Below are 24,833 nucleotides of genomic sequence, written 5' to 3'. Positions count from 1 at the left end.
TGGAAGGCTCTCCCTTCCGTAAGTAAAAGGAACCCTTGAGCATAGTTCGGAGCACTTATCTTGAGCAAAGTTCAACATTCACTTCCGCTGCACCTTACAATCCGAAATTCCACACATTAGTCTTTCAGATAGCCTACTACATAGGATGCTACATACTACACTATCTGGCAGTGGGCAATGGGCACCATGTTTAAAACTTTATACACAAAGACAAAACCATGGAAACTTTAGAAATTAGAATTTAGAGACTAGCTTGTTGCTCCATTTGGATTCTGCACACGTGATACGGGTGACGATATAGTCGCAACTCACTGGTGGGTACACCAAATTCCAATCAAACTTCATCAATGACCATGTGTCAAATTTCAATCAGGCATGTACACAGAGAATAAAAAGTGGAGAGATGGTGCCTCTAAGTAATAAAGTAACCTCTAAACAAAAAGAAGTGAGGACTGTAGAAGCAGGCCAAAAAACATTCAGAAGTGTAGTCTCCTGAAGGCTGAATCCAAAACATAAGTAGAGACTATCTGCTAGAATCTAACTGTAAATACTAGAGTCAACAGTGAACACCATAATAAGTAAATGTCCAAAACCATGGTCCAAAAGCAGGTGGCCATGCGCAGTGAGCTCTAACTCTCACCATAGCTCACATCCTCATCGTCATAAGCAGCATCATCCTCGTCCTCGTCCTCGTCCTCATCCTCATCCTCATCCTCATCACCACCAACTGAGCATGATGCTCCAATATGACTGGTACCAGCAATGGGAATAGGCTCTATCGCATCTGTAGTACTCTCTGCAATGGCCTCCTGAATCTTTTGCAAGGCAAGCAAGCAGTCCTCATCTTTTTCCTTATTGAGAATTTCCAATGTGACCTCCATTCTCTCATAGCCGCGCTCTTTGATTTTGGATATGAGCCTCAAGTTTGTGTGTATGTACACAAGCTTCTCTGTATGAGATGGGAGTAGCCTATTTCTTCTCTTGGTATGAATGAGAGAGAAGGTGCTCCAATTTCTCTCACATGGAGAGGCACATGTCCCTTGAGAAAGCACCCTCAAAGAAAGAGCTTGCAAAGTGGGTGTGCAAGCCCCAAAAGTTTCCCACCATTTCACTCCCTCTTGAATCCTATTTGAATCTTTTGCAATTGGATGAGCAAATGACTTGCTTTCAGCTTTATAGGTGTCAAACTCATCAATTAGGGTGCCTTGCAAGGTCAAATCACCCTTGGTGTACCTGTCCAAGAATGTCATCCATCCTTCATGCACCTCGCCATCACTGTCTTACCCTCTTCCTCGCCATATAGGATGCAACATTTATCCAACAACATATAATGGTGTGTGCAACATATTCCATCTTCCAATGCATACATCCCTAATCTCTCTCATCCTTGCAGCATCAATGCCTTGCATGTTTTCAATTTGCTCTACCATGCGATCCGTAAGCTCATACATAAGCCCCATGGTGGCTCCTTCCTGTCAGCCAAACGGAGAATTTTCAAAATTGGAGCAGTTATTTTCAAAATCAGCCCTGCCTCTTGCCAAAAGGATGCATTAAACAAAATGTTAGAGACCTCGGTAGCCTTTTCAGTCTCGGATCTCTTCATCTTCACAAATTTGTCATCAATCATAAGCTTGCGCATACCTTCGATGCATCTCTCATCCACAAGATTGGCCAACAGAATAAAGTAGTACGCAAATCGAGTGGCTGACAGCTTCACCAAGTCCTCCTTGCTAAGTTGCCGAAACAATGCCAACACAATAGACTTTCTTGTCACAAATGTGACAATCTTTGTTGCATCCTCAAGCACTTTTGAAACCCAACCAATCTGCCCAATGTCCTCAAATGAAAGGTCCAAGCAATGGCAAGCACATCTGATAAAAAAATTGTATTTCCATTCCCTTTCAATCATCTCCTAAGCACCAATACAATTGGTTGCATTGCCCATGCATACTTGCACAACATTTGCTGGGCCAACCTCTTTGATAACCATTTTGAGATGCTTAGCAATGAATTCTGATAACCCATGACTAGAGCATGCAAGAAAGTTAATGATAGGCTTGCGCCTAGTTTCAGACCATCCATCACACACAAAAGAGCATCTTTATCTTTTCCATTTCTCGTGCACACCCATGATCTCAATCTGTACGCATTTGACCTCTTCATTCATTTCTGTGGTGCGCAAAGCATGATAAGAAGGGGGAACATACGAAGGACGTGCTTGTTCAATAGCTTTCACCATCTGCAAAAAATAAGGACTCCTTACTTTCCATGAAGGAACATCTTCAGCATAAAAAGACCTGCGCAAGGCTTGGTCTGCTTGCTTCCGTGTTTACAAGCTAAATGCACTTGAGCAACCTTCTTCTTGCTTGAGGACCCCACATTGGACTTGGAAAAGCCACTGACATTGGTCGTTCCCTTAGCATGCGTACTCATTGAAGCACCTCCTTGAGCTTGAAAGGCGTCTCCTTCCAAATCATTGACCAATGCATCCACAAAAAAGCAGCTCTGTCTTCTCCCACCGACCTTGCATCTGCATGCAATCTTCTAACAATCTCTACAACATTGGCTGGGGCCTCATCACATGAGCCTCCCACACCATGGCCAGCAATGCCCAAAATATGTGTACGGATATGCGAAGGACCACCATCCCATGAATGCCCACAGTAATTACATTTGCAAGTCCATTTTCCTTATGGGAGGCACTTCACTTGCTGCATGTATTGCCACTCGGGACGCTTGGTTCGGCCCATTTGGATTCTGCGTTGTGTCCACTCCACTGTCTTGGCTCTCGCGAGAAAACGTCACGCCACACGATGGTTTAGGCTTCGTGGGTGCGGGAGAAGATGCAGGACCAAGGTGAGCAAGAGAGGGCAAGACCCGAGACTCAAGAGGATGGGTTTCCCGTCAAATCTCACCTACCGTAAGTCTCTGCAATGCCTGCATATTGTATGCAGAGAGCTGCAAACACAATACAGAGAAGCGAAATTGTTCGCGCGGCCAAATAAGTGACTTGGAAAAAAATTTGGGCCTTTTTTTTCTTGCGTTGCTTGGCCGTACGAAAACCCTTTCCGTACTCTTTCCGTACTCGTACCCGTACGGCTGTCCGACCGGACGCGTCCGAAATAAACTATGGGGAGCAGGATCTTCTCTTGATCTTGCCGTGTTAGATGTAGTCTCAGTATTGATGTGTTTCCTCTTTCTAGTACATGTTTATTCTTGATTCACTCTGAGAGGGGTGATATTCTCTCGGGTGGTGTTCTAGACAGTTGAAGATCAGTTACAGTTTCACTCTCAGTTCCGATGAAGTTTCTACAATTACAGTTGGAAGTTCATCATTGTATATGGTGGTTGGTGCAGTTCTTTGGTTCTTTGTCATCAGACATATAGTTCCTTAGTAGCCTCGGTTGTCGTTTTCCTTGGACTTCCGTAGTAGCTTGGAGTTTATGGCAGGTGGTATATGACTGGAGGTGCAGATTTCCGACTCTTTTCTCGAGGGTGGAGTACTTTAGAGTTGGAAAATGATCCGGATACCAATCTTTTATGCCTTTTACCTTGAGTTTTCATGCATACTCTTAGAGCGGTCAGCAACAGTACTTTCTTTCTACAAATGTTGGTTGTGCGACTTGTGAGTCTGTTGGCTTCAGGAGATTCTTGATAGAACTGGATTTACTTTCAGCGGACAGCATTATACTTCTCGGACGTCTTTCGGGGGTAGCGGTTGGATGGTATATTGGCTAGGTACTATTCAACCTCAAAATTCTGTAGCAGATATCCTCGTCCACGAAACTTTCTCTTGACAATTGCAGATTGCTCACTCCAGCTCCTTGGACTCGTTTCCTGTCCAGGATTTGAGAGGGGGTGTCAAAGTTCATTTTCCTGTCCGGTGGTAGCTCCGGTATTTCCCAAGAGCAGATTAGGGAGTGAGGGCTGTTTTGTGGCTGTGCCCGGCCAGTGTGAGGTTGCTTTCTCATGTCGTGTCGTGTCTCGCGATGCTTAGCTCGGGTTTTATGCTTTTTTCCATGGCCATTTGTGCTCCTGCAAGTTGGGAATATTATTCCCCAGTCTTGTGATATTTTTTTCCCCTCGTGATATTTTTTCCTCATGTGGTCGGAATCTCTCAAACCGGCCTCTTGAGTGTATGGACTAGCTCCAGCCAGATGTTGCGAACGGTCTCCGCTGGAGGAATAGAGCGAGCCTCGAAGATGTGAAAACATCGTCGTGAAATGAACCACAGTGTCAGGCCGCAAATGAGCTCCCAACACCACTCTCTCTCACTGCTCCACTCCTAAAGGATAAGCTCTGTGGCAAGCTGAAATGTAGGACGGCCCTCCTGGATCACTATCATCTTGCTCACTGAATCCATCTCAAAATTGAGTGCAGGGCCCTTGAGTGTGGATGTAAGGTGTAGCGGGTGTGGATTTAAGGTGCAGCGGAAGTGAATGTTGAAATTTGCTCAAGATGAGTGCTCTGAACTGTGCTCAAGGGTTCCTTTTACTTACGGAAGGGAGAGCCTTCCGTTCCTTTAGTGAGAGAGTGCAATGGATACAAACAAAGTGAATGGACACTGTGAATGAAGGTGCATGAGACTGAGAGATAAAGAGAGAAGAGAATACGACACCAAGAAGTTGTCAAACCCTCCTTCGAAGGCCCCACTCTCTATGGTGAGAGCGGTCTACTTATGATTGTATAAATCTCTACAATGCTTGGACTTGCCGACGATGAAGACGAACAACGAGACGTGTTGAAATCTGAAAACGCTAAGGGCTGAAATCTGCAAATTTTTATCTGTTGAATTTTGACTCTGTCGGTGACGATGTCGATGGCGACGATGCGACGACGACGCGCTGAAAACGCAGATGCTGAAATCTGCGTTTTCTAGGCTGAATTTGCAAACTACGCGGAATCTGACCGTGCGGCAAGGATTTGCTGCGGGAAGGTAAGATTTGCAAGGATTGGGGGGTTCTTCTACGGGTTTTGAATGCTGAAAACTGAAAACGCTGATGCTTGTGGGGATTCCGTCGCAAAGATTTGCAAAAACGCTGAAGTGTCTTGCAGATGCAAAAACCCTAGGGCTGAAAATGGTCTTGCTGGGAGAATCTGCTAACGCTGGGGCTTCTGCTTGGTCTGCTATCGCGAGGGATCTGCAAGAGCAAAAACGTTGGCTGATCTGGTCCAAAAACGCCAGCTTTCTGCTGTGAAGTAAAAACGCTAGGGCATCTCGGGGTTCTGCTGAGAAGTTGCCTGTTGAGCGAGCGCTCCTGTTGCCTCTTCTGCAAGAAAGTGCTAGCGCTAGGTTTCTACTTATACAAACTTAGTAAATTTGCCCTACCTACTTTCCAACAAAAGTCACTTAAAAAATAATAAGTGAAAAATGTCAAAAATAGGTCTACGCACTGCAAAAATGCTCCTGATGGAATCTGATGGGTTCTAATGTTCAGGTTGTGTGCAACCAGAGGATATGCATCTAATCTAAGTGGACATGCACGATCTGCGAACAGACTCACAAAAGTGCCAAATCACTTTCTATTCTAGACTGGCTTGACTGAACCGAACCCTTGTCATGCTGTAGCTTGTCCACGGATACAGGGTTGGATGTGTCACGTGACATCCCCTCCTTTTCAAAGTGAGGTACTGGTACCGAACTGTATGGCGTCGAGGGAGATCGCCAATAGGGTCTGGGATCCTGGAACGGACTCTTCGCCAGCCCACTCTGAAGCGTGGGTCATGCGATACTTGAACTTCATAAAGGTTTGCAAAGTCTTCTTCTTTGAGCCGCGCCGAGAGCGACCCAAAGTTATCCGTGGCTCCTTCAATGCTTCAACTTCGTCTAGAGTCACGCGTCTACCTTCTTCAAGAATCTCTGAGGATGAAAATTCCTGAAACCGCTTCCAACACAAAAACATGAACTTACCCATTCCATGTAAAGTGACTGGAAAAAAACTCTTCCTTCGAAAAAACTATGCATGCAATGGAGATCAACAAGTAGACGGAGTGCCAGACCGTTCATCACACACACGCAAAAAATGAGATCGAATCTTGTGTTTTTGATCTAAATCAATCAACTGTGGCAATTCACAATGGAAATGCCGATGCTTGATGCTCAATCGTTCTTGTGCTCTTTCTACGACTGTGTCGTGCCAAGGAAGAGACATGGAATGTGACTTCCTTGAATGCATACTTTTCAGCTTTTCATGAATAATCCGCATACATCCGTACTCATTTATGAGTGAAACGTGCTCAACGTGCAATATGTCATGCTTAGGAAACGGGATCACATAAAGACGCTGACTAAAACACAAGAAACGATCATGAATGAAACACTCGTACAATACGTGCTGACAAATCATTCGAACACATAGTACTTCTTGTAAGGGTTCTTTGGATTTAGGCTCGAGGGCCAGGATCGGTTCTTCTTGAGGGGGTTCTTTCTGAGGGGGTTCTTTGGACCTAGGCTCGAGAGCCAAGATCGGTTCTTCGTGATTGATCGAATCTGCAATGAGGTTAGCTTCATTATAGAAAGTATCAACTAAACCATCATTCTTGTGAACAATCACATCATCTTCATGCAAATCATCATGCTCGTGAGAAATCACATCTTGATCATTATGCAAATCATCATGCTTGTGAGAAATCACATCGTGATCATCATGCAAATCATCATGCTTGTCATTCAAATCATCATGCAAATCCTGTGTGTCATGCTTGGGAGAAGAAGAGACTAAGACAGTCTCCTTTTCCCGAATCTCTTCAATCTTTGCCTGCACATTAGAAATGAGAGAGGAAGAATGAACAACGTTCTTGCGATCCAATTCTGTTTTTCTTTCTGTGAACTTGCGATCAAATTCTTTGGCCTCCAAGCGTAATTGCTCGGGCTCACACACCATGGTTGCCATTCTTGCTTCGTGCCACGTTGTCATCATGTCCATCATCGTCTTGCACAAAGCCTGCATAGGATCTGGTGCAATCCTTGGCGTAGATGGGAAAGGGGGAGGGTCAGAAAAACCTCCTAGTAAAGACAATTCTTCTTCGCTACTCCCATGCTCACCACCTCCGAGCGAAGTATCCATTCCGCTTTGAGTGATGACCATCCACTGTAGTCGTGGGTTGTTAAGTTCACAAGGAACTTGGGTTCTTGCGGGTCTTGGATTCTTGAGGTTCTTCTTTCGCTTGTAATCTGTGTTAGAGAAGGATCTTCTCTTCACCTGAGTTCTGCTCTTTTCCGCGGGCGCACCCCTTGGCGGCCTTGCGCTCACACCAAGGTTGCTTTTTCCCACCTCACGTCGATTGGCCGGCCGCTAAGTGCACGGTCCGCTCTAAATGAGTGAAAAGGCGCACAAGGAGAGGCTGGACAAGCAAAGCAAAAAAAATTATCTGGTTCTTTTGGTTCTTTCCTTGAGTGATACAGAACACTGCCAAAGCTCCGATACCAATCTAAGGTCCAGCGGAAGTGAATGTTGAACTTTGCTTAAGATGAGTGCTCTGAACTGTGGTCAAGGGTTCCTTTTACTTACGGAAGGGAGAGCCTTCCGTTCCTTTAGTGAGAGAGTGCAATGGATACAAACAAAGTGAATGGACACTGTGAATGAAGGTGCATGACACTGAGAGATAGAGAGAGGAGAGAATACGACACCAAGAAGTTGTCAAACCCTCCTCCGAAGGCCCCACTTTCTATGGTGAGAGCGGTCTACTTATGATTGTACAACTCTCTACAGTGCTTGGAGATGAAGACGACGACGAGACGTGTTGAAATCTGAAAACGCTAAGGGCTGAAATCTGCAAATCTTTATCTGTTGAATTCTGACTCTATGTCGGTGACGATGTCGATGGCGACGATGCGACGACGACGCGCTGAAAACGCAGATGCTGAAATCTGCGTTTTCTAGGCTGAATCTGCAAACTACGCGGAATCTGACCGTGCGGCAAGGATTGCTTGCGAGAAGGTGAGATCTGCGAGGTTTGGGGGGTTCTCCTACGGGTTCTGAATGTTGAAAACTGAAAACGCTGATGCTTGTGGGGATTCTATTGCGAAGATTTGCAAAAACGTTGAAGTGTCTTGCAGATGCAAAAACGCTAGGGCTGAAAATGGTCTTGCTGTGAGAATCTGCTAACGCTGGGGCTTCTGCTTGGTTTGCTATCGCGAGGGATGTGCAAGAGCAAAAACGTTGGCTGATCTGGTCCAAAAACGCCAGCTTTCTGCTGTGAAGCAAAAACGCTAGGGCATTTGGGGGTTCTGTTGAGAAGTTACCTGTTGAGCGAGTGCTCCTACTGCCTCTTCTGCTAGAAAGCGCTAGCGCTAGGTTTCTACTTATACAAACTTAGTAAATTTGCCCTACCTACTTTCCAACAAAAGTCACTTAAAAATAATAATTGAAAAATGCCAAAAATAGGGAAAACAGGTCTACGTACTGCAAAAATGCTCGTGATGGAATCTGATGGGTTCTAATGTTCAGGTTGTGTGCAACCAGAGGATATGCATCTAATCTAAGTGGACATGCACGATCTGCGAACAGACTCACAAAAGTGCCAGATCACTTTCTATTCTAGACTGGCTTGACTGAACCGAACCCTTGTCATGCTGTAGCTTGTCCACGGATACAGGGTTGGATGTGTCACGTGACATCCCCTCCTTTTCAAAGTGAGGTATTGGTACCGAACTGTATGGCGTCGAGGGAGATCGCCAATAGGGTCTGGGATCCTGGAACGGACTCTTCGCCAGCCCACTCTGAAGCGTGGGTCATGCGATACTTGAACTTCATAAAGGTTTGCAAAGTCTTCTTCTTTGAGCCGCGCCGAGAGCGACCCAAAGTTATCCGTGGCTCCTTCAATGCTTCAACTTCGTCTAGAGTCACGCGTCTACCTTCTTCAAGAATCTCTGAGGATGAAAATTCCTGAAACCGCTTCCAACACAAAAACATGAACTTACCCATTCCATGTAAAGTGACTGGAAAAAAACTCTTCCTTCGAAAAAACTATGCATGCAATGGAGATCAACAAGTAGACGGAGTGCCAGACCGTTCATCACACACACGCAAAAAATGAGATCGAATCTTGTGTTTTTGATCTAAATCAATCAACTGTGGCAATTCACAATGGAAATGCCGATGCTTGATGCTCAATCGTTCTTGTGCTCTTTCTACGACTGTGTCGTGCCAAGGAAGAGACATGGAATGTGACTTCCTTGAATGCATACTTTTCAGCTTTTCATGAATAATCCGCATACATCCGTGCTCATTCATGAGTGAAACGTGCTCAACGTACAATATGTCATGCCTAGGAAAAGGGATCACATAGAGACGCTGACTAAAACACAAGAAACGATCACGAATGAAACACTCGTACAATACGTGCTGACAAATCATTCGAACACATAGTACTTCCTGTAAGGGTTCTTTGGACCTAGGCTCGAGGGCCAAGAACGGTTCTTCCTGAGGGGGTTCTTTCTGAGGGGGTTCTTTGGACCTAGGTTCGAGAGCCAAGATCGGTTCTTCGTGATTGATCGAATCTGCAATGAGGTTAGGTTCACTAGAGAAAGTATCAACTAAACCATCATTCTTGTGAACAATCACATCATCTTCATGCAAATCATCATGCTCGTGAGAAATCACATCTTGATCATCATGCAAATCATCATGCTTGTGAGAAATCACATCGTGATCATCATGCAAATCATCATGCTTGTCATTCAAATCATCATACAAATCCTTTGTGTCATGCTTGGGAGAAGAAGAGACTAAGACAGTCTCCTTTTCCCGAATCTCTTCAATCTTTGCCTGCACATTAGAAATGAGAGAGGAAGAATGAACAACGTTCTTGCAATCCAATTCTGTTTTTCTTTCTGTGAACTTGCGATCAAATTCTTTGGCCTCCAAGCGTAATTGCTCGCGCTCACGCTCCATGGTTGCCATTCTTGCTTCGTGCCACGTTGTCATCATGTCCATCATCGTCTTGCACCAAGCCTCCATAGGATCTGGTGCAATCCTTGGCGTGGATGGGGAAGGGGGAGGGTCAGAAAAACCTCGTGGTAAAGACAATTCTTCTTCGCTACTCCCATGCTCACCACCTCCGAGCGAAGTATCCATTCCACTTTGAGTGATGAGCATCCATTGAAGTCGTGGGTTCTTAAGTTCACAAGGAACTTGGGTTCTTGCGGGTCTTGGGTTCTTGATGGTCTTTCGTTCTTGAGGTTCTTCTTTCGCTTGTAATCTGTGTTAGAGAAGGATCTTCTCTTCACCCGAGCTCTGCTCTTTTACGCGGGCGCACCCCTTGGCGGCCTTGCGCTCACACCAAGGTTGCTTTTTCCCACCTCACGTCGATTGGCCGGCCGCTAAGTGCACGGTCCGCTCTCAATGAGTGAAAATAGGCACAAGGGGAGGCTGGACAAGCCCTTCTTTCTTGGGTTTCTTGTCACTCTTCAAAAACACGATTAGGAATTGACATGCCGAAGAGGACTTGGGTTACGTGCGACCGCAACAAGCAAAAAAAAAAATCTGGTTCTTTTGGTTCTTTCCTTGTGTGATACAGAACGCTGACAAAGCTACGATACGAATGTAAGGTGCTGCGGAAGTGAATGTTGAACTTTGCTCAAGATGAGTGCTCTGAACTGTGCTCAAGGGTTGCTTTTACTTATGGAAGGCAGAGCCTTCCGTTCCTTTAGTGAGAGAGTGCAATGGATACAAACAAAGTGAATGGACATTGTGAATGAAGGTGCATGAGACTGAGAGATAGAGAGAGAAGAGAAGACGACACCAAGAAGTTGTCAAACCCTCCTCCGAAGGCCCCACTCTCTATGGTGAGAGCGGTCTACCTATGATTGCACAAATCTCTACAATGCTTGGACTTGCCGACGATGTCGACGACGACGAGACGTGTTGAAATCTGAAAACGCTAAGGGCTGAAATCTGCAAATCTTTATCTATTGAATTCTGACTCTATGTCGGTGACGATGTCGATGGTAACTATGCGACGACGACGCGCTGAAAACGCAGATGTTGAAATCTGCGTTTTCTAGGCTGAATCTGCAAACTACGCAGAATCCAGCCGTGCGGCAAGGATTTGCTGCGGGAAGGTGAGATCTGCAAGGTTTGGGGGATTCTTCTACGGGTTCTGAATGCTGAAAACTGAAAACGCTGATGCTTGTGGGGATTCCGTCGCAAAGATCTGCAAAAACGTTGAAGTGTCTTGCAGATGCAAAAACGCTAGGGCTGAAAATGGTCTTGCTGTGGAGAATCTGCTAATGCTGGGGCTTCTGCTTGGTCTGCTATCGCCAGGGATCTGCAAGAGCAAAAACGTTGGTTGATCTGGTCCAAAAACGCCAGCTTTCTGCTGTGAAGCAAAAACGCTAGGGCATTTGGGGGTTCTGTTGAGAAGTTGCCTGTTGAGCGAGTGCTCCTTCTCCTGCTGCCTCTTCTACCGGAAAGTGCTAGCGCTAGGTTTCTACTTATACAAACTTAGTAAATTTGCCCTACCTACTTTCCAACAAAAGTCACTTAAAAATAATAAGTGAAAAATGTCAAAAATAGGGAAAATAGGTCTACGCACTGCAAAAATGCTCCTGATGGAATCTGATGGGTTCTGATGTGCATGTTGTGTGCAACCAGAGGTATGCATCTAATCTAAGCGGCCATGCACGATCTACAAAGAGACTCACAAAAGTGCCAGATCACTTCCTATTCTAGACTAGCTTGACTGAACTGAACCCTTGTCATGCTGTAGCTTGTCCACGGACACAGGGTTGGATGTGTCACGTGACAGTGGACCATGCTGTAGCCCCCCGGTGTACTGAGTGGTGGTAGACAGCGTAGGCGTCAACCGAAGGATCCATAGCCGAACTTGCTGTGCTATGGGGCAGTCCTATAGACAGTGACACTGGGTCTCAAGCAGGTGGTCACAAGTAGCACAAGCTCGCGAGAAGAAGTTGTATACCAACCAACTCCCAACTGTAGTAGCTCGATGTGCAACCAGTCACTGAAGCATGGTGACTCTCCTTTGCTGTCTCCTGCCCCACAGGCGCTGCGTGCTCCTAGAACCTTGCCAAGAACTTAGACATGAGTCCCTCCTCCAGCCAGTGAGTTGCCGCCGTAGGACGAGTCTCTCTCTGTGTTGTTAGTATGTGTAGGCCCAACTGAGGTGTGTACTGGAAAAAGGAGTGTAAGGTGCAGCGGAATGAATGTTGTATTTTCTCAAGATTAGTGATCTTTATTGCTCAAGGTTCCTTTTAGTTCTTAGGGAAGGAGAGAGCCTTCCGTCTTTATGGAGAGTGCTATGATCACGAACAAAGTGAGTGGATATTGTGCGTGCAATTGAATGAGACTGAGAGAAGGAGAGAGAAGAGATACGACACCCGAGAGGTTGTAAAACCCTCCTCCGAAGGCCCCACTCTCGTCGGCGAGAGTGGTCTACTTTGATTGCACAAAGGTGTACAATGCGTATGCAATGGGCTGATGCAATGGGACTATGCCGACGACGACGACGGTGGAGACGACGCCGACTTGATGGCTGAAATCTGTGGTCTTCTAACTGCTGTTTCGGTGGCTGAAAATGACTGTTTTGGCTGCATTTTTCGAGGTTAAACTTGAGGATCTTCTGCAACCAATGGGGACTGAATCTGCTACCTTGCTATATGCTGAAAATGACTGTTTCTAACTGCTGAATTTCTGCGTTTTATCACTGCTGAAGCTGCGTTTCCATATGGCTGAAAAACGCTAGTTGATTGTGCAAAAAAAACTCTGATCTGAAGCAGTTCCCTAGCGTTAGTAAAAACGCTGATTTGGGGCAGATCGTTGGTGAGCAAAACGCTAGGCAAGGGGCTGATCTGTAGGGGAAACAAGCGCCAGAAGGGGGAACTTGATGGCGATGGCTGATGCTGAGAAAACGCTGAGGATGGGAACTTGTCCGGCGAGGATGGGATCCAAAACGCTGGGGGTTGCCTGTTGAGCGGGAAGCTCCTGTTGCCTCTTCTGCTAGAAAGTGCTAACTTGGGTTTGCTTATATATTAACTTAGCAAAATTGCCCTACCTTTTTTTGTTGGAAAGTCACTTAAAAATAATAAGTGAAAAATAACCAAAAATAGGGAAAATAGGCTAAATGCATTGGAAAATTCCCCTAACTGATGCTAATGGATTTTGATGGGAATTCCGATGATCATGCTGTGTGCAACCGGAGGATATGCATCTATGCTAAGTGACTGGGCATGCACGGTCTACGAATAGACTCACAAAAGTGCCAGATCACTGCTAATCTAAACTGACTTGACTGACGGGAACCCTACTATGGTGTAGCTTGTCCACGGACACATAGGGTTGGGATGTGTCACGTGACAAGGAGGTACTTGGGCGATCGACAGAAGCAAAGGAGTCTCGCCAAAGCCACTCCCCTGGGTCCGGTTGCAGTCGTGTAAGGGCGGTTCTCCCAAGCCGTGAGCCACCAATGTCCCGACTCTAGGTCGATCGGGTTGGGGTCTATGACACAAGTCCTCTCGTTGATGCCCACCACTCGAATCCTCTGAAAGCAGCACTCAATCACCTTTGGTGCCTCAACAATGATGTTGTGAAGAGGACCCTCTCTCTGAATCTTCAAGAACCTGCAAGATCCTATGTCCGAGCAGGCCCTAAGTGCAATGAAGACCTCCAGTCATGTGAAGGTCCCCATCCAACGGGGAGCTGTTGGCTCTAGAGGGGTGAGCCAGTCCGTTGGTATAACCTCTGCAATATCCTGACACATGCTCTGTGCCCCCTCATGCCCCGCAGTTGGACGCTTTGGATCTCCTTAGAAAGTCTGGTAAATGGTAGCCAATCCCCAAGAGAGCAGGCTGGCCCCTCTGCAATGGGACCCCAAGAAACATGAGGTCTGCTATCAACCATGTGGCGTCGTTGGGTGTAGATTATATGGTTCTAAACAAGTTGGATCTAGTAGAGGTGGCTGCTCCGACACTGCATACAGGGATGCTGCATATCGCCCCCACACCTTCGGAGAAGTAATAGCTAGAGTGGGAGAGAATTCATGAGAAAGCTGCCAAGCCTCGGCTGAATCCTGTCTCAAAAATAGCTGGTATAACTCCTGCTCAAGGCTAGGCAGAAAGGCCCTCTTCTTTCGACGTACTAAACGCCGGATGGCAATGTGCGACTTTCTATGTGTGATGACTCCCAGAGAAACCTCTCTTTGTAGTCGGGCTCTCAAATCTCTGCACTCCTCATCATACCAACTGTTCTGGGGCATAGTCCCAGAACGGCGTCTCTGCTCGGGCTGTGTATGTGGACAAGCCTCCCTAGCCGCATCTCGTAGAGTCTTTGTCAGAATATGGGTGAGCTCCTGCAAAGGTCGCCCTGGATCCTCTGTGCATAGGCGTCTATAAATCCCGTCCATGTAAACAGAGTCCGTCTTCGACGTGAAAGTGTATCTTGTAGGACCTCCCGCTCGTGTCCTCTGAGGTGTGGTAAACTGGAAGAAGATGTCGAGTGTCAAAAGGGCATGGTCCACTTCTAACCCAATGGGCCGAGGTCCAACTGTGAAGTCCTCAATGTGAGAAAGAAAGCTCGGCGTGGCCATATTATAATCCACTGTGCTAGTCCCGTGACGATGTGGGAAGCAAGTAAACCCGGCGGCTGCTGGGGATCTCTGTAAGCCATTAAGTATGGCTAACCCATGTGCGGTGCCCATCTAGCAAGTATCTCCCATACTCTGAACATTCTCTATCCTGTGAGCGTCTGTCCAGCCCCATGTCTATGGTGTCCAACTCTCTCAACATCTCCTTAGAGGTATCATAAAAGACTGTCTGATGGTTTGCCGTTGGATGTTCCAGCATTGAAGTCCCCTAGCAGAATGATGTCCCCATCCTAAAGAGTAATCTGCTTGTGTCAACCTTCAATGTAACCCACATGTACTTGGCACAATCGTCTCTCTGAACAATATGTACAAGCGACTGCAAATCTTCCCTGAAAACAATTGCTACCCCAACACACCTCCCCCCCCCCCCGGGATCCTCTATTCCCATGGTCAGATCTCGCATCTACTCGATGAGCCGTCTCCCATTTGTATCTAGTCACGTGGCATCATCTGACCCGGGGTGTGGTGAGTCTTTGAATAGAACACAATATCTCTGTCTCTAAAGCTGTCCTCAAAGGCACCCACATCAAGCTTGAGAGACCCATTGTAGTTCCACACTGCTATTTTAAGTTTTGTTCCATAGGTCTCCAACCGTCATGTGGAGCGTCGCTCCATAATGACCACCTTCCCTTCTCTATATATGGCTATCTTTCCTTTTTCCCTTGTTGCCCTAATTTCTGGCATAACTTCCTGCATGTGGGCAAGCTGTGATAGAGTGAGATCATCACCAAGGAATATGCAGGTCTTCTTTAATGTGGGCCTTTTCTTCAAAAACTCTTTCTTCGCCTCGATAGTGGGAAATCGCAAAATGAGAGCACATTCCTTCGATGTCTCTCCACACCTCCACTTCTTTTATCGACTCCATGCCTTTTATCGACTCTCCATGCCTTTGTGTGCATTGGTTTATCTATTCCCATCAACTCCATGAGCTCCCTTACTTCTTCCTCGACTTTATCTTGATCTTTTAGACCGGTTACTCTCACATGTACAACACGCGAGTGTCTCTGTTGTTCCTCCTCTAGTGTCATGTGATGATGGTTGGTGTGGGGGTTGATTCCTCCTTCCCTTTTCCTTTCTTTGCGACTTCTATCCACTTCTCTTGTTCATCCATCTTCTTCTACGTCTTGGTGATCACCTCCACCCATGTAGACGTTGGAGAGGGGGAATGGGGGAACACACCCGGCACAAACACAAGGGCCTCTCTATAGCTCAGGGTATCCACAACACCCCTATCCTCTCGGAAAACACCTTCAAACACACAACTCACACTAGTAGACCACCGATTACCACTGCTCACGCTCCACAAAACCACCACCCAAGGTACATTTACTACCACTGCCTGTCTCCACCCTTACACACGCACACAGACACTCAATCTCACTCTCTCACTCAAAACACCGTCGGTCCGGGGGGGCACACACTTCCACACAGCCAACACCGAGGAGAAACATGAAAGTAGGAGAAAGAGAAGGGGGGAAGGGGAAACAACAGCAAGGGAGGCAACAACGGCTCGATTACACTCCACCAAACACTTATACAGGCTCACACTGCCATCACCATGGCCATTTACACAAGGAAAATGCAAAGGGCTTGATAGGCACACTCCTCTGTCCAAAAGCTCCACTTTGCAGGCTTCAAAACGGCACAAAAACTAGGCCAAAAATCCCTTAATTTGATTCTTTTTTGACTTTTATAGGAGGGGCCTTTAATTTGGGAATTTACAATTTAATTGGTCCACCTGGCACCTTGAATTGGCATTTTTTGGGAAAGGGGGCACCGCTTTGCTCTATCTCTCTCTTCTTCACTCTTTGCACTTGGGGGGGGGGGGGGGGGGGGGGGGGGCATTAGCGCTGTCGCTATTGCCCCCTAGGCTCTTCATTTTTTATTTTTTATTTTTCATCTTTTACCCTCTTTTGGTTTAGCCTTGTACTGCTCAATTAGCTTGACCTTGATTTTTCCTCTCTATCCGACTCCCCATTTGCTTCTTTTTGCTCTTTGGTCCACTGGGCCTTCACTTTGGCCGGCCTTGGCTTTGCTTCACAGACTTGTCCGCCCTCGGGCTCCGACTCTCTCTCTCTCTCTCTCTTCGGCTCGCTTACTTTGCTGTGGGACTTTCCTCTTACCCGAGGGGGGGATGCAATAGCGATGTCGCTATTGCCCCCTCTCTCTCCTTTAAACTTTTGGGGCCCCATGGGCCGTGGGAACTGCCCCATGCTGGACGCCACGTCATCATCACTGCCAACCGTCTCACACGCGGGCTCGTCACCTCGGGCGCCGCCTCATCGGACAAAAACCACCTTCTCTGCCCCGTAGGGTTGCGTTCAGCCACCGCAGCGCCGCTCGCGCTCGCGCCATAGCCAACGAGCTCCCAAGGAGCCCACTTCCCTTTACACCTACATAAGGGCCACGCCTATGCTCATATACCCCGCCATCGGACGGCCGCAATGCGCATACGGGATAATGGGGCGCCACGTGGCAGGGCCTGGGGCAGTCCCATTTTGAATGGCCTCCAAGGCCTTGTAAAATTTTTAAAAAACCTCCATGGAAAACCAACTTCTCCCCTCCTTGTCTTGTTTGCCAACTGGCACCCGGTAATTGGATTTCGGGGCCGTAAGGTTCAAGTGATGGAGCTGGTTCCCCACTTCGAACCCCCCTGTGCTCACCGCACTCTGACTCTCCCAAGCCTATCAAATAAGGCCGACAAAACACAAGAAAAGCATCTGTAATCACTGCCCAAGGGATAGCCTCCAACTTTGACCTGCAGTATCTTGCGGACCAGGAACCTGATTGGTGAACCGTCAATTTGTGCTAATTCCCCATGATGCACACTGCCATCGAGAACCTTGGCGAGGCTAAAATGACGCCAGATGGCACACCCTTCAATGCAACCAAGTGGGCTCAGACCCGGCCCTCGGAAAATCTTCTAATGGTCATAACTTGCTATCCAGAGCTCCGATTTGCGATCCGAGAAGACAGACATTCTCTACAACTCGAGCACTACACGCGTATATATTGACATCAATCCGGGCCACCTGTCCCCAGTTGCCGTGTCCGTCGGGGATCTGCCACATACTCTTTCTTTAAACTGCAATATCTTGAGCACCGGGGCTCCGTTTGACTAGCCGTCTGGACCGGCTTCTAGATCACACTGAACACTACATTCTAGAACTTTGACTTGGCATTCCAGACATCTTCATCTGCCATCCCATCAGGACTATCTTGCTGCACCTTTGGCCTAGAAAACCGCTTTAAGCATACATTCCTGCTACCCTTTGGCTGCCAAAGGCCTTAGCACCTGTCCTAGCCTTCTGTACTGCACTCGACTGCTGCCTTGGCTTGGCATAGACCACCTGCTAGCTTCGACCAACTTTAGCTGCACCATCATTGCCCAGCCCCCTCGTCGAACATTTATGTTCGACCAAAAGCATATGTACAAAACTTTAAAACTGACACACCAACTGACGATTAAAAGCACTCACAAAACCATAACTGTATGTACAGGCTATGTACAAAAGCTTCATCTCCTTCCTTTCAGACACTGCATGCTCTAGGTGGGTTGCCCACCCCCCTTGACTATAATTTGCTGCACTTCAGGCACTAGATTCCTCTCGAAATGTAGTTTGAGCCGCACACCATTCACCCTGTTCCTAAGAAGCTTGCCATTTGCTCTGACCAGTTGATACGTCCCATTCGGAAAGGCCTTCCGCACTTTATATGGACCTGTCCACTTCTTCTTGAACTTCTTTTGGAATGTGAAATCCAGGTAGCTTTCGTACTTTATGACCAGGTCTCCTTCCTCTATCTTCTTGTCCGGCAGGTTCTGATTGAATTTGGCAACCCGCTTCTCTCTCTGCTTCACATAGTAGTCTGTCGCTGCCTCTCTGTCCATCTGCAAAGCCTCCAAACTGGCTATTCGATCCTGTAGAACCCCTTGTTGAGTGGCATTGACACGCCACAGACCCTTTAAAGCACCTAGCTGTGCATGCACTGGCAACACGGCCTCCTTACCATAGACAAGCTCGAATGGAGTGAAGTTTGTAGCCACTTTATAGTACGTTCTATACGCCCACAGACACTCCTCTAGATTTGCTTCCCACTGAGCTTCCTGCTTGTTCACATACTTCGTTAACATCTTGACAATTTGACCATTAGCACTCTCGACTAGACCATTGCATTGGGGGTGACAGGGTGAGGAAAACCTATGCTGAATCTTTAGCTTTTCCACTAATGTGCTCATGAGCCCTCCTGGTGTCCAACTGTATAAGATCCTGACGAACGAGTCTAGTGATCTTCGTCCGTGTGACTGGCAGGGAGGGTGCATCCAGGGAATACTGAAAAGGAGGCAATCTATCCATGTTGAAACCATGCCTCTGAAATCATGAGGTCATCTGCGCATACCAACATGATGCGTCTCCCTACATCGCTAACTGCCTAGAGGACTCAAGAGCCAATCTAGTATAACTGCCTCTATTGAGAAATCCCTCCTGAATCCAGCCTGCCCTGTTGCTCGTATGCCCTCACTTTCTGCCCATTTACTCAGTTGTTGTTCAAGAATGGATGCATACAACCGTGCCAATGTGTGCCCTATCATAATAGTACGGTAGTTCCCTGGCACCGTGGGGTCCCCTGCCTTGAAGAGTGGTACAATAGTAGATAATCTCCAAGACTCGGGTAGTCCCTCACACATGACACGGTTAAACAACTGCGCAAGAACCTCTGGCAGTAAATCTCTAGCATGTATCAAGTGCTCTGCCACCAAACCCTCATGATCATATGCTCTCCTAGTCCTCATCCTGTCAATGGCGTTCTTCACCATCTCAGTGGTAAAGAAAGTACTAGTGGCTGGTCATGGCTATAGAGGGTCTGGTAATGGTGGTTGCCCAGGTACTGTATATAATGATGCTGCATACTGACCCCAAATCTTGGGAGAAGTAATCACTGGAGGAGGTGAGTGTTCATGGAAGAGACGCCAGGCCTCACCTGAATCTCGACTCAAAAAGAGTTGATACAAATCAAGTTCCATCTGGGCTAAAAAGGCCCGCTTCTTCCGTCGCACTAAACGTCGAAGAGCAATCCGAGACTGTCTATATGTAATGACTCCAAGTATAAGCTTGCTCTGAATCTGAACTCTCATCTCTCTGCACTCCTCATCATACCAACTATTCTGAGGCATGTTTCCAAAACGTCTTCTTTGATCTGGTTGAGTGTGTGGGTATGCCTCTGTTGCTGCCCCATGCAAGATCTCCGTCAATAGAGTAGTGATCTCCTCCACGGTATGTACAGGCTCGGCTGCCCACATCCGCCTGTAAATCTCCTCTACATAGACTGAGTCCATCTCTGGTGTAAAAGTATACCGTGTGTGTGCAATCTTCCATGGTGTCTGAAAGGCACTATACTGGAAAGAGACTGAAAAAGTCAGGAGAGCATGGTCCACTGCTACTCCAACAGGTCTAGGTCCCACACTGAGATCCTGAATACTAGAGATGAAACTCGGTGAAGTCATGACATAGTCCACTGTACTGGCCCCATGTCTGTGTGGAAAGCATGTGAATCCCCCAGATGAAGGAAAAATCTCTAGACCATTAAGTATGGCCAAACCATGCGTAGTCGTCATCTCCATGAGATATCTCCCATACTCTATGTGCTCTCTGTCCTGTGAGTGTCTTTCAAGCCCCATCTCTGATATATCCATCTCTCTAAGCACCTCCTCCGAGGTATCATAAAATACCGTTTGGGAGTTGGCCGTCCTGGCATTAAAGTCTCCCAAGAGAATGATATCTCCATCTCTAGAAAACTCCCATATGTCATCATCAAGTATAGAGAAAGGGGATTGCCCTCTAGGTGAGGTATAGACTGATGTGCTAGGGGGAAAGTAGCACACAGCAATGTATAAGAATCTGCCCGTCTCAGCTCTCAATCTCACCCACATGTATCTCGCCTGGTCATCTCTCCGGACAATCTGTAACAACGGCTGCAACTCCTCCCTGAATAAGATTGCTACCCCCCCTGAACCTCGACTTCCATGCTGGGATCTAGTGTCTGGCCGGCAAGCTGTCTCCCATGAATAACCGGTCACACTTGGCATCAACTGTCCAGATTTCTGATGTGTCTCTGAGTAAAAGACAATGTCTCTATCTTTGAAGCTATCCTCAAAGGCACCCATATCCAGTCTATATGATCCATTACAATTCCATGCCGCCATCCGGAGTGTGGTCCCATATGTCTCGCACCGTCATGTTGTGCGTCTTTCCAAAACCACTACTTTCCCTCCTCTATAAAAGGCAATTTTTCCCTTCTCCCTTGCTGCTTTGATCTCTAGCATCAACTCTTGCATATGTGCTATTTGTGCTAAAGTAAGGTCATCCCCCATAAATATCCAGTTTTCTTAAGTGCTGGTCTCTTCTTCAGGAATTCATTCCTTGTTTCCAAAGTCGGGAAACACAAAATAAGTGCTCTCTCTTTGACGTTTCCCTTCTCATCCACTCCCTTCTTTCCTACTCTCCAAGCACTTGTGTGCATAGGTTTGGGATGCCCATTCGCTGCAAGAGTTCCTTTACTTCTTCTTCTACATTTTCGGTGTCTTTGATACCAGTAATACGCACATGGAGGGCTCTATTCCTCCTCTTCTGTTCCTCCTCAATAGTCATATTGATGATGGTAGAAGTCTGTGCAGCTTCTGGCATTCGGGCCTTCCCTTTCTTTGCACCTTCGATCCATTTTTCTGCTTCGTCAACCTTCTCCTGTGTTTTAAAAAGGCGCTCCGCCCATGAGGAAGCCTCTTTCGAGTTTTGTTCCTCCCCTTCGCGTAGAGTTTTCACCTGCTCCTTAATTTCTTCGAGCTCCTTTAGCATCGAGGGCTGATTTCCCCCCTCCATTTTGGGCATAGATTTGCAAGCTGCAAGTTCCCCTTTAAGCTCTTCAATCACTGCATCCTTTTCTTTCATGCACTTTTCCATAGTGGTTTTCCAAGATTCAAAGCTTGCAATTGCCTCATCCAACTTTTTTTGCATAATACATCCATTACATTCACTTCTGCCCGCATTAGAGCCTGCATCTCCCTTTTCACAGATAGATATATCTCATCATGCTTATCAAGCATCGCTTTATCCAATTCTTTCCTCATACCTGCATACATAGAATTCTTATAACTATTTGCGTTTGCGTACATCTCTTTCGTGATGTCATCTCTCATAAAGCTGAGCTCCGATTTAATCATCACTTGAACCCTCTCCATCATTAAATCATCTTGGACTCTGACGGTTTTACCTGCCCGTAGAGAGCTTGGCGAGAGTATACTATCTCTGTTCCTCCGCTTGAATGTCGCTTTCATTTTTTGTGGGGTGGTGAAACCACTTGCATCACCATCCTCGACTGGTTGGTCCATCCGAGAGAGAGGAACAGAGCGAGCACTGAGTCAAGCCCTCACCAGCTGCCACTGGTGTTGATGTGACAAAGCAATGTAAGTTGCTGCAGCCTCGCCTTCTACAGACGACTTGCTCGCCCTCGCCCTTGCCAGACGACCTACTCGCACTCGTCCTCGTCTAGGCTGTTCGCCCTCGCCCGCGTCTAGGCTGTTCGCCCTCGCCCTCGTCTAGGCTGCTCGCCTTCGCCCTCGTCTCAGGCTGCTCGCCCTCGTCTAGGCTGTTCGCCCTCGCCCTCGTCTAGGCTGCTCGCCTTCGCCCTCGTCTCAGGCTGCTCGCCCTCGCCTCAGGCTCGCCTTCGTCTCAGGAGAGGTCGCCCTCGTCTCAGGCTGCTCGCCTGAGACCTGAGAGAGAGAGAGAGAGAGAGAGAGAGAGAGAGAGAGAGAGAGAGAGAGAGAGAGAGAGAGAGAGAGAGAGAGAGAGAGAGAGAGAGAGAGAAATGAAATGAAATGTTATATTAACGTCTTCAAAAGGCTAGAATGACCTATGAGACCAAACTGATACAAAAGTGGTGAATCTGTTACAATGTCTGGGTACCTTAGTACTAAAGTACTAAGTGTGAAAAGTGTGAAAGTGTGAAAATAAATGTGAAAAGTTAAATACAAAGTATTAAATAAACTTCTTAGGAGCATTCTAGGTGTCTGGCTAGAATGCTTCTAATCCTTTGTTGTAGTCTTCTCGGGTGAAGTGTGCTTTTGCATCTTGGTCGTGGTCGTCTCGATTTCCTAAGCTTAGTCGCTCTGTCAATTAGCGTGCCTTTGGTATGACTGTGGGTACTCCTTTGTGCTGGCTGTTGGCCTCTTGCTTCTCCTTCCACTCCTGCTTCTCTCGATCCGAAGAAATCTGTGATCGGCCTCTGAGGCTGTAGTGCTCTTTGTCTTCTCATTAGATTATCCTTGTGCCGATGTAGTTCCAGTAGGTACAAGCCTAAGCATCTTTGATCTTGGTATTGCATGATTCTATCTAGAGGTCCAAAGCCTTCTTTAAAGAGGCAATGAAAATGCCCCCGTATCTCATAGTATACTGTGCAATGGCATATATAGTGTAATTCTGTCTCCGGCTCCATTCCGCATAACTTGCAAATTCTGCTCTCAGGTGGGATTCCCCTAAATCTGCCAAATTCAATGTCCAACTGGTGTGAGGATGTACGAATCTGACTAACAACACATCTCAAACCATGAGACAGGTGGGTATCCATGTAACTCGGGCGAATCACAAATCCATCTTCAGATAGTTGTAGGAAGTTTTCTTTGTAGTCGGCCATCTTTGTGCCCAATTCTTGTGTAGGGTCTACCCATGTCCTCTTAGTATCCAACTGTATAAGATCCTGTCAGATGATTTTATTAATCTCCGTTCGTGTAATTGCCAGTGATGGGGCCTCAAGAGAGTATTGGAAGGGGGGTAATCTTTCCATACTGAACCCGTGTCTCCGAAACCACGAGGACAGTTGCGCATACCAGCATGATGTATCCCCTTTCATTGCTAATTGTTGAGAGGATTCGAGGGCAGTCTAGTATATCGGCAATTATTTGTATCCCACAAACCATGTATAAAGGACAATGATCGGGTAAGAGCTTCAATTTCTATCGGAGGGGCCGCTAGTTCCGCTCGGGTAATCGCGTGTGGTACAGAGGCCTTGGCTCTAATCATTCGGGAAATCATAGATACCAAAGGTCTCTCCATTGACTTCCAATTATCCTGATCCACAGATGGTCCCCAAATCTGGACCCCATAAAGCATAGCCGAAGCCACCACAGTATCAAAGAGCCAAAGTTTTGTTCGTGGTTCCTGAAACTACACTTGTGAACACATCCTCTCCAACCCTCCCAAGGCCGCAGAGGCTCTGGATAATCTAGCATCCGCTGCTTTCTTAAGAGTAAACTTCAGTCCTGCAAATACCACCCCAAGGTATGTGTATGCATCTGTGTACTCTACTGTATCCTGGCCATATGCAAATGTAGGTGCCGATCTCCTGACCCACTGCGGTGTGGTGTTAAACACCATAACTTTGGTTTTACCCAAGTTTACCGACAGGCCACTATCCTCTGCGAATTTATGTAATGCATCTAGCTGCCTCTGCATTCCATCTGGTGATTCTGCTATCAATACAATATCATCTGCATACAACAACAAAGGGATCCATGACCCTGCAAGTTGAGCCCGTCTGTCACCCTCTCTATCAATGTAATCTGATACCTCATCTATGTACATACCAAATAAAGTAGGGGACAGTGGGCATCCCTGCTTTACTCCAACGGTGGAATGAACATTTTCGGAATCCCCTTCTGGAGTACGTACATAACCAGTTACTGACCCGTATAAGGCCATGATCCCCCAAATAATCTCTTTGGGGACCCCCAGCTCTTGCATCCTGCGCATCAATCTGGCCCTTGGTAGTGTATCAAAAGCTTTCCGAAAATCCACAAAGCAACAATACATCCTTCTCCCGTTTGCTCTTCCTTCCTCAATAATGGCTCTGAGCGTAAGAATATGATCTAAAGTAGAATAACCCCTTCTGAATCCAGCTTGTCCTGTTGCTCTTATGCCCTCATTCTTTGCCCATCTACTCAATTTTTGTTCAAGAATGGATGCGTACAGTCGGGTCAAAGTGTGACCTACCATAATGGTGCGGTAGTTCCCGGGTATCATAGGATCCCCTGACTTGAAAATAGGTACGATAGTAGATAATTTCCAAGATTCAGGTAATCCTTCACACATGACCCGATTAAACAGCCGAGCAAGGACTTCTGAAAGTAGATCCAAGTATGGCCAAACCATGTATGGTTGCCATCTCCATGAGATGTCTCCCAT

The 24,833-nt window shown here is 46.9% G+C and overlaps 1 protein-coding gene across 1 annotated transcript in view; it reads left to right on the top strand.

Moving 5' to 3' along the window:
- Positions 1 to 24,833, top strand: part of LOC147450306 (uncharacterized) — a 60,843-nt gene that overhangs the window by 33,511 nt on the left and 2,499 nt on the right. The gene's annotated exons all lie outside the window — the stretch shown is intronic.

This window comes from Adiantum capillus-veneris, chromosome 9 (genome assembly GCF_014529385.1).
Source record: "Adiantum capillus-veneris isolate H3 chromosome 9, ASM1452938v2, whole genome shotgun sequence".
NCBI classification, from domain to species: Eukaryota; Viridiplantae; Streptophyta; class Polypodiopsida; order Polypodiales; family Pteridaceae; genus Adiantum; species Adiantum capillus-veneris.
This window is presented reverse-complemented; position numbering and strand designations above follow the sequence as displayed.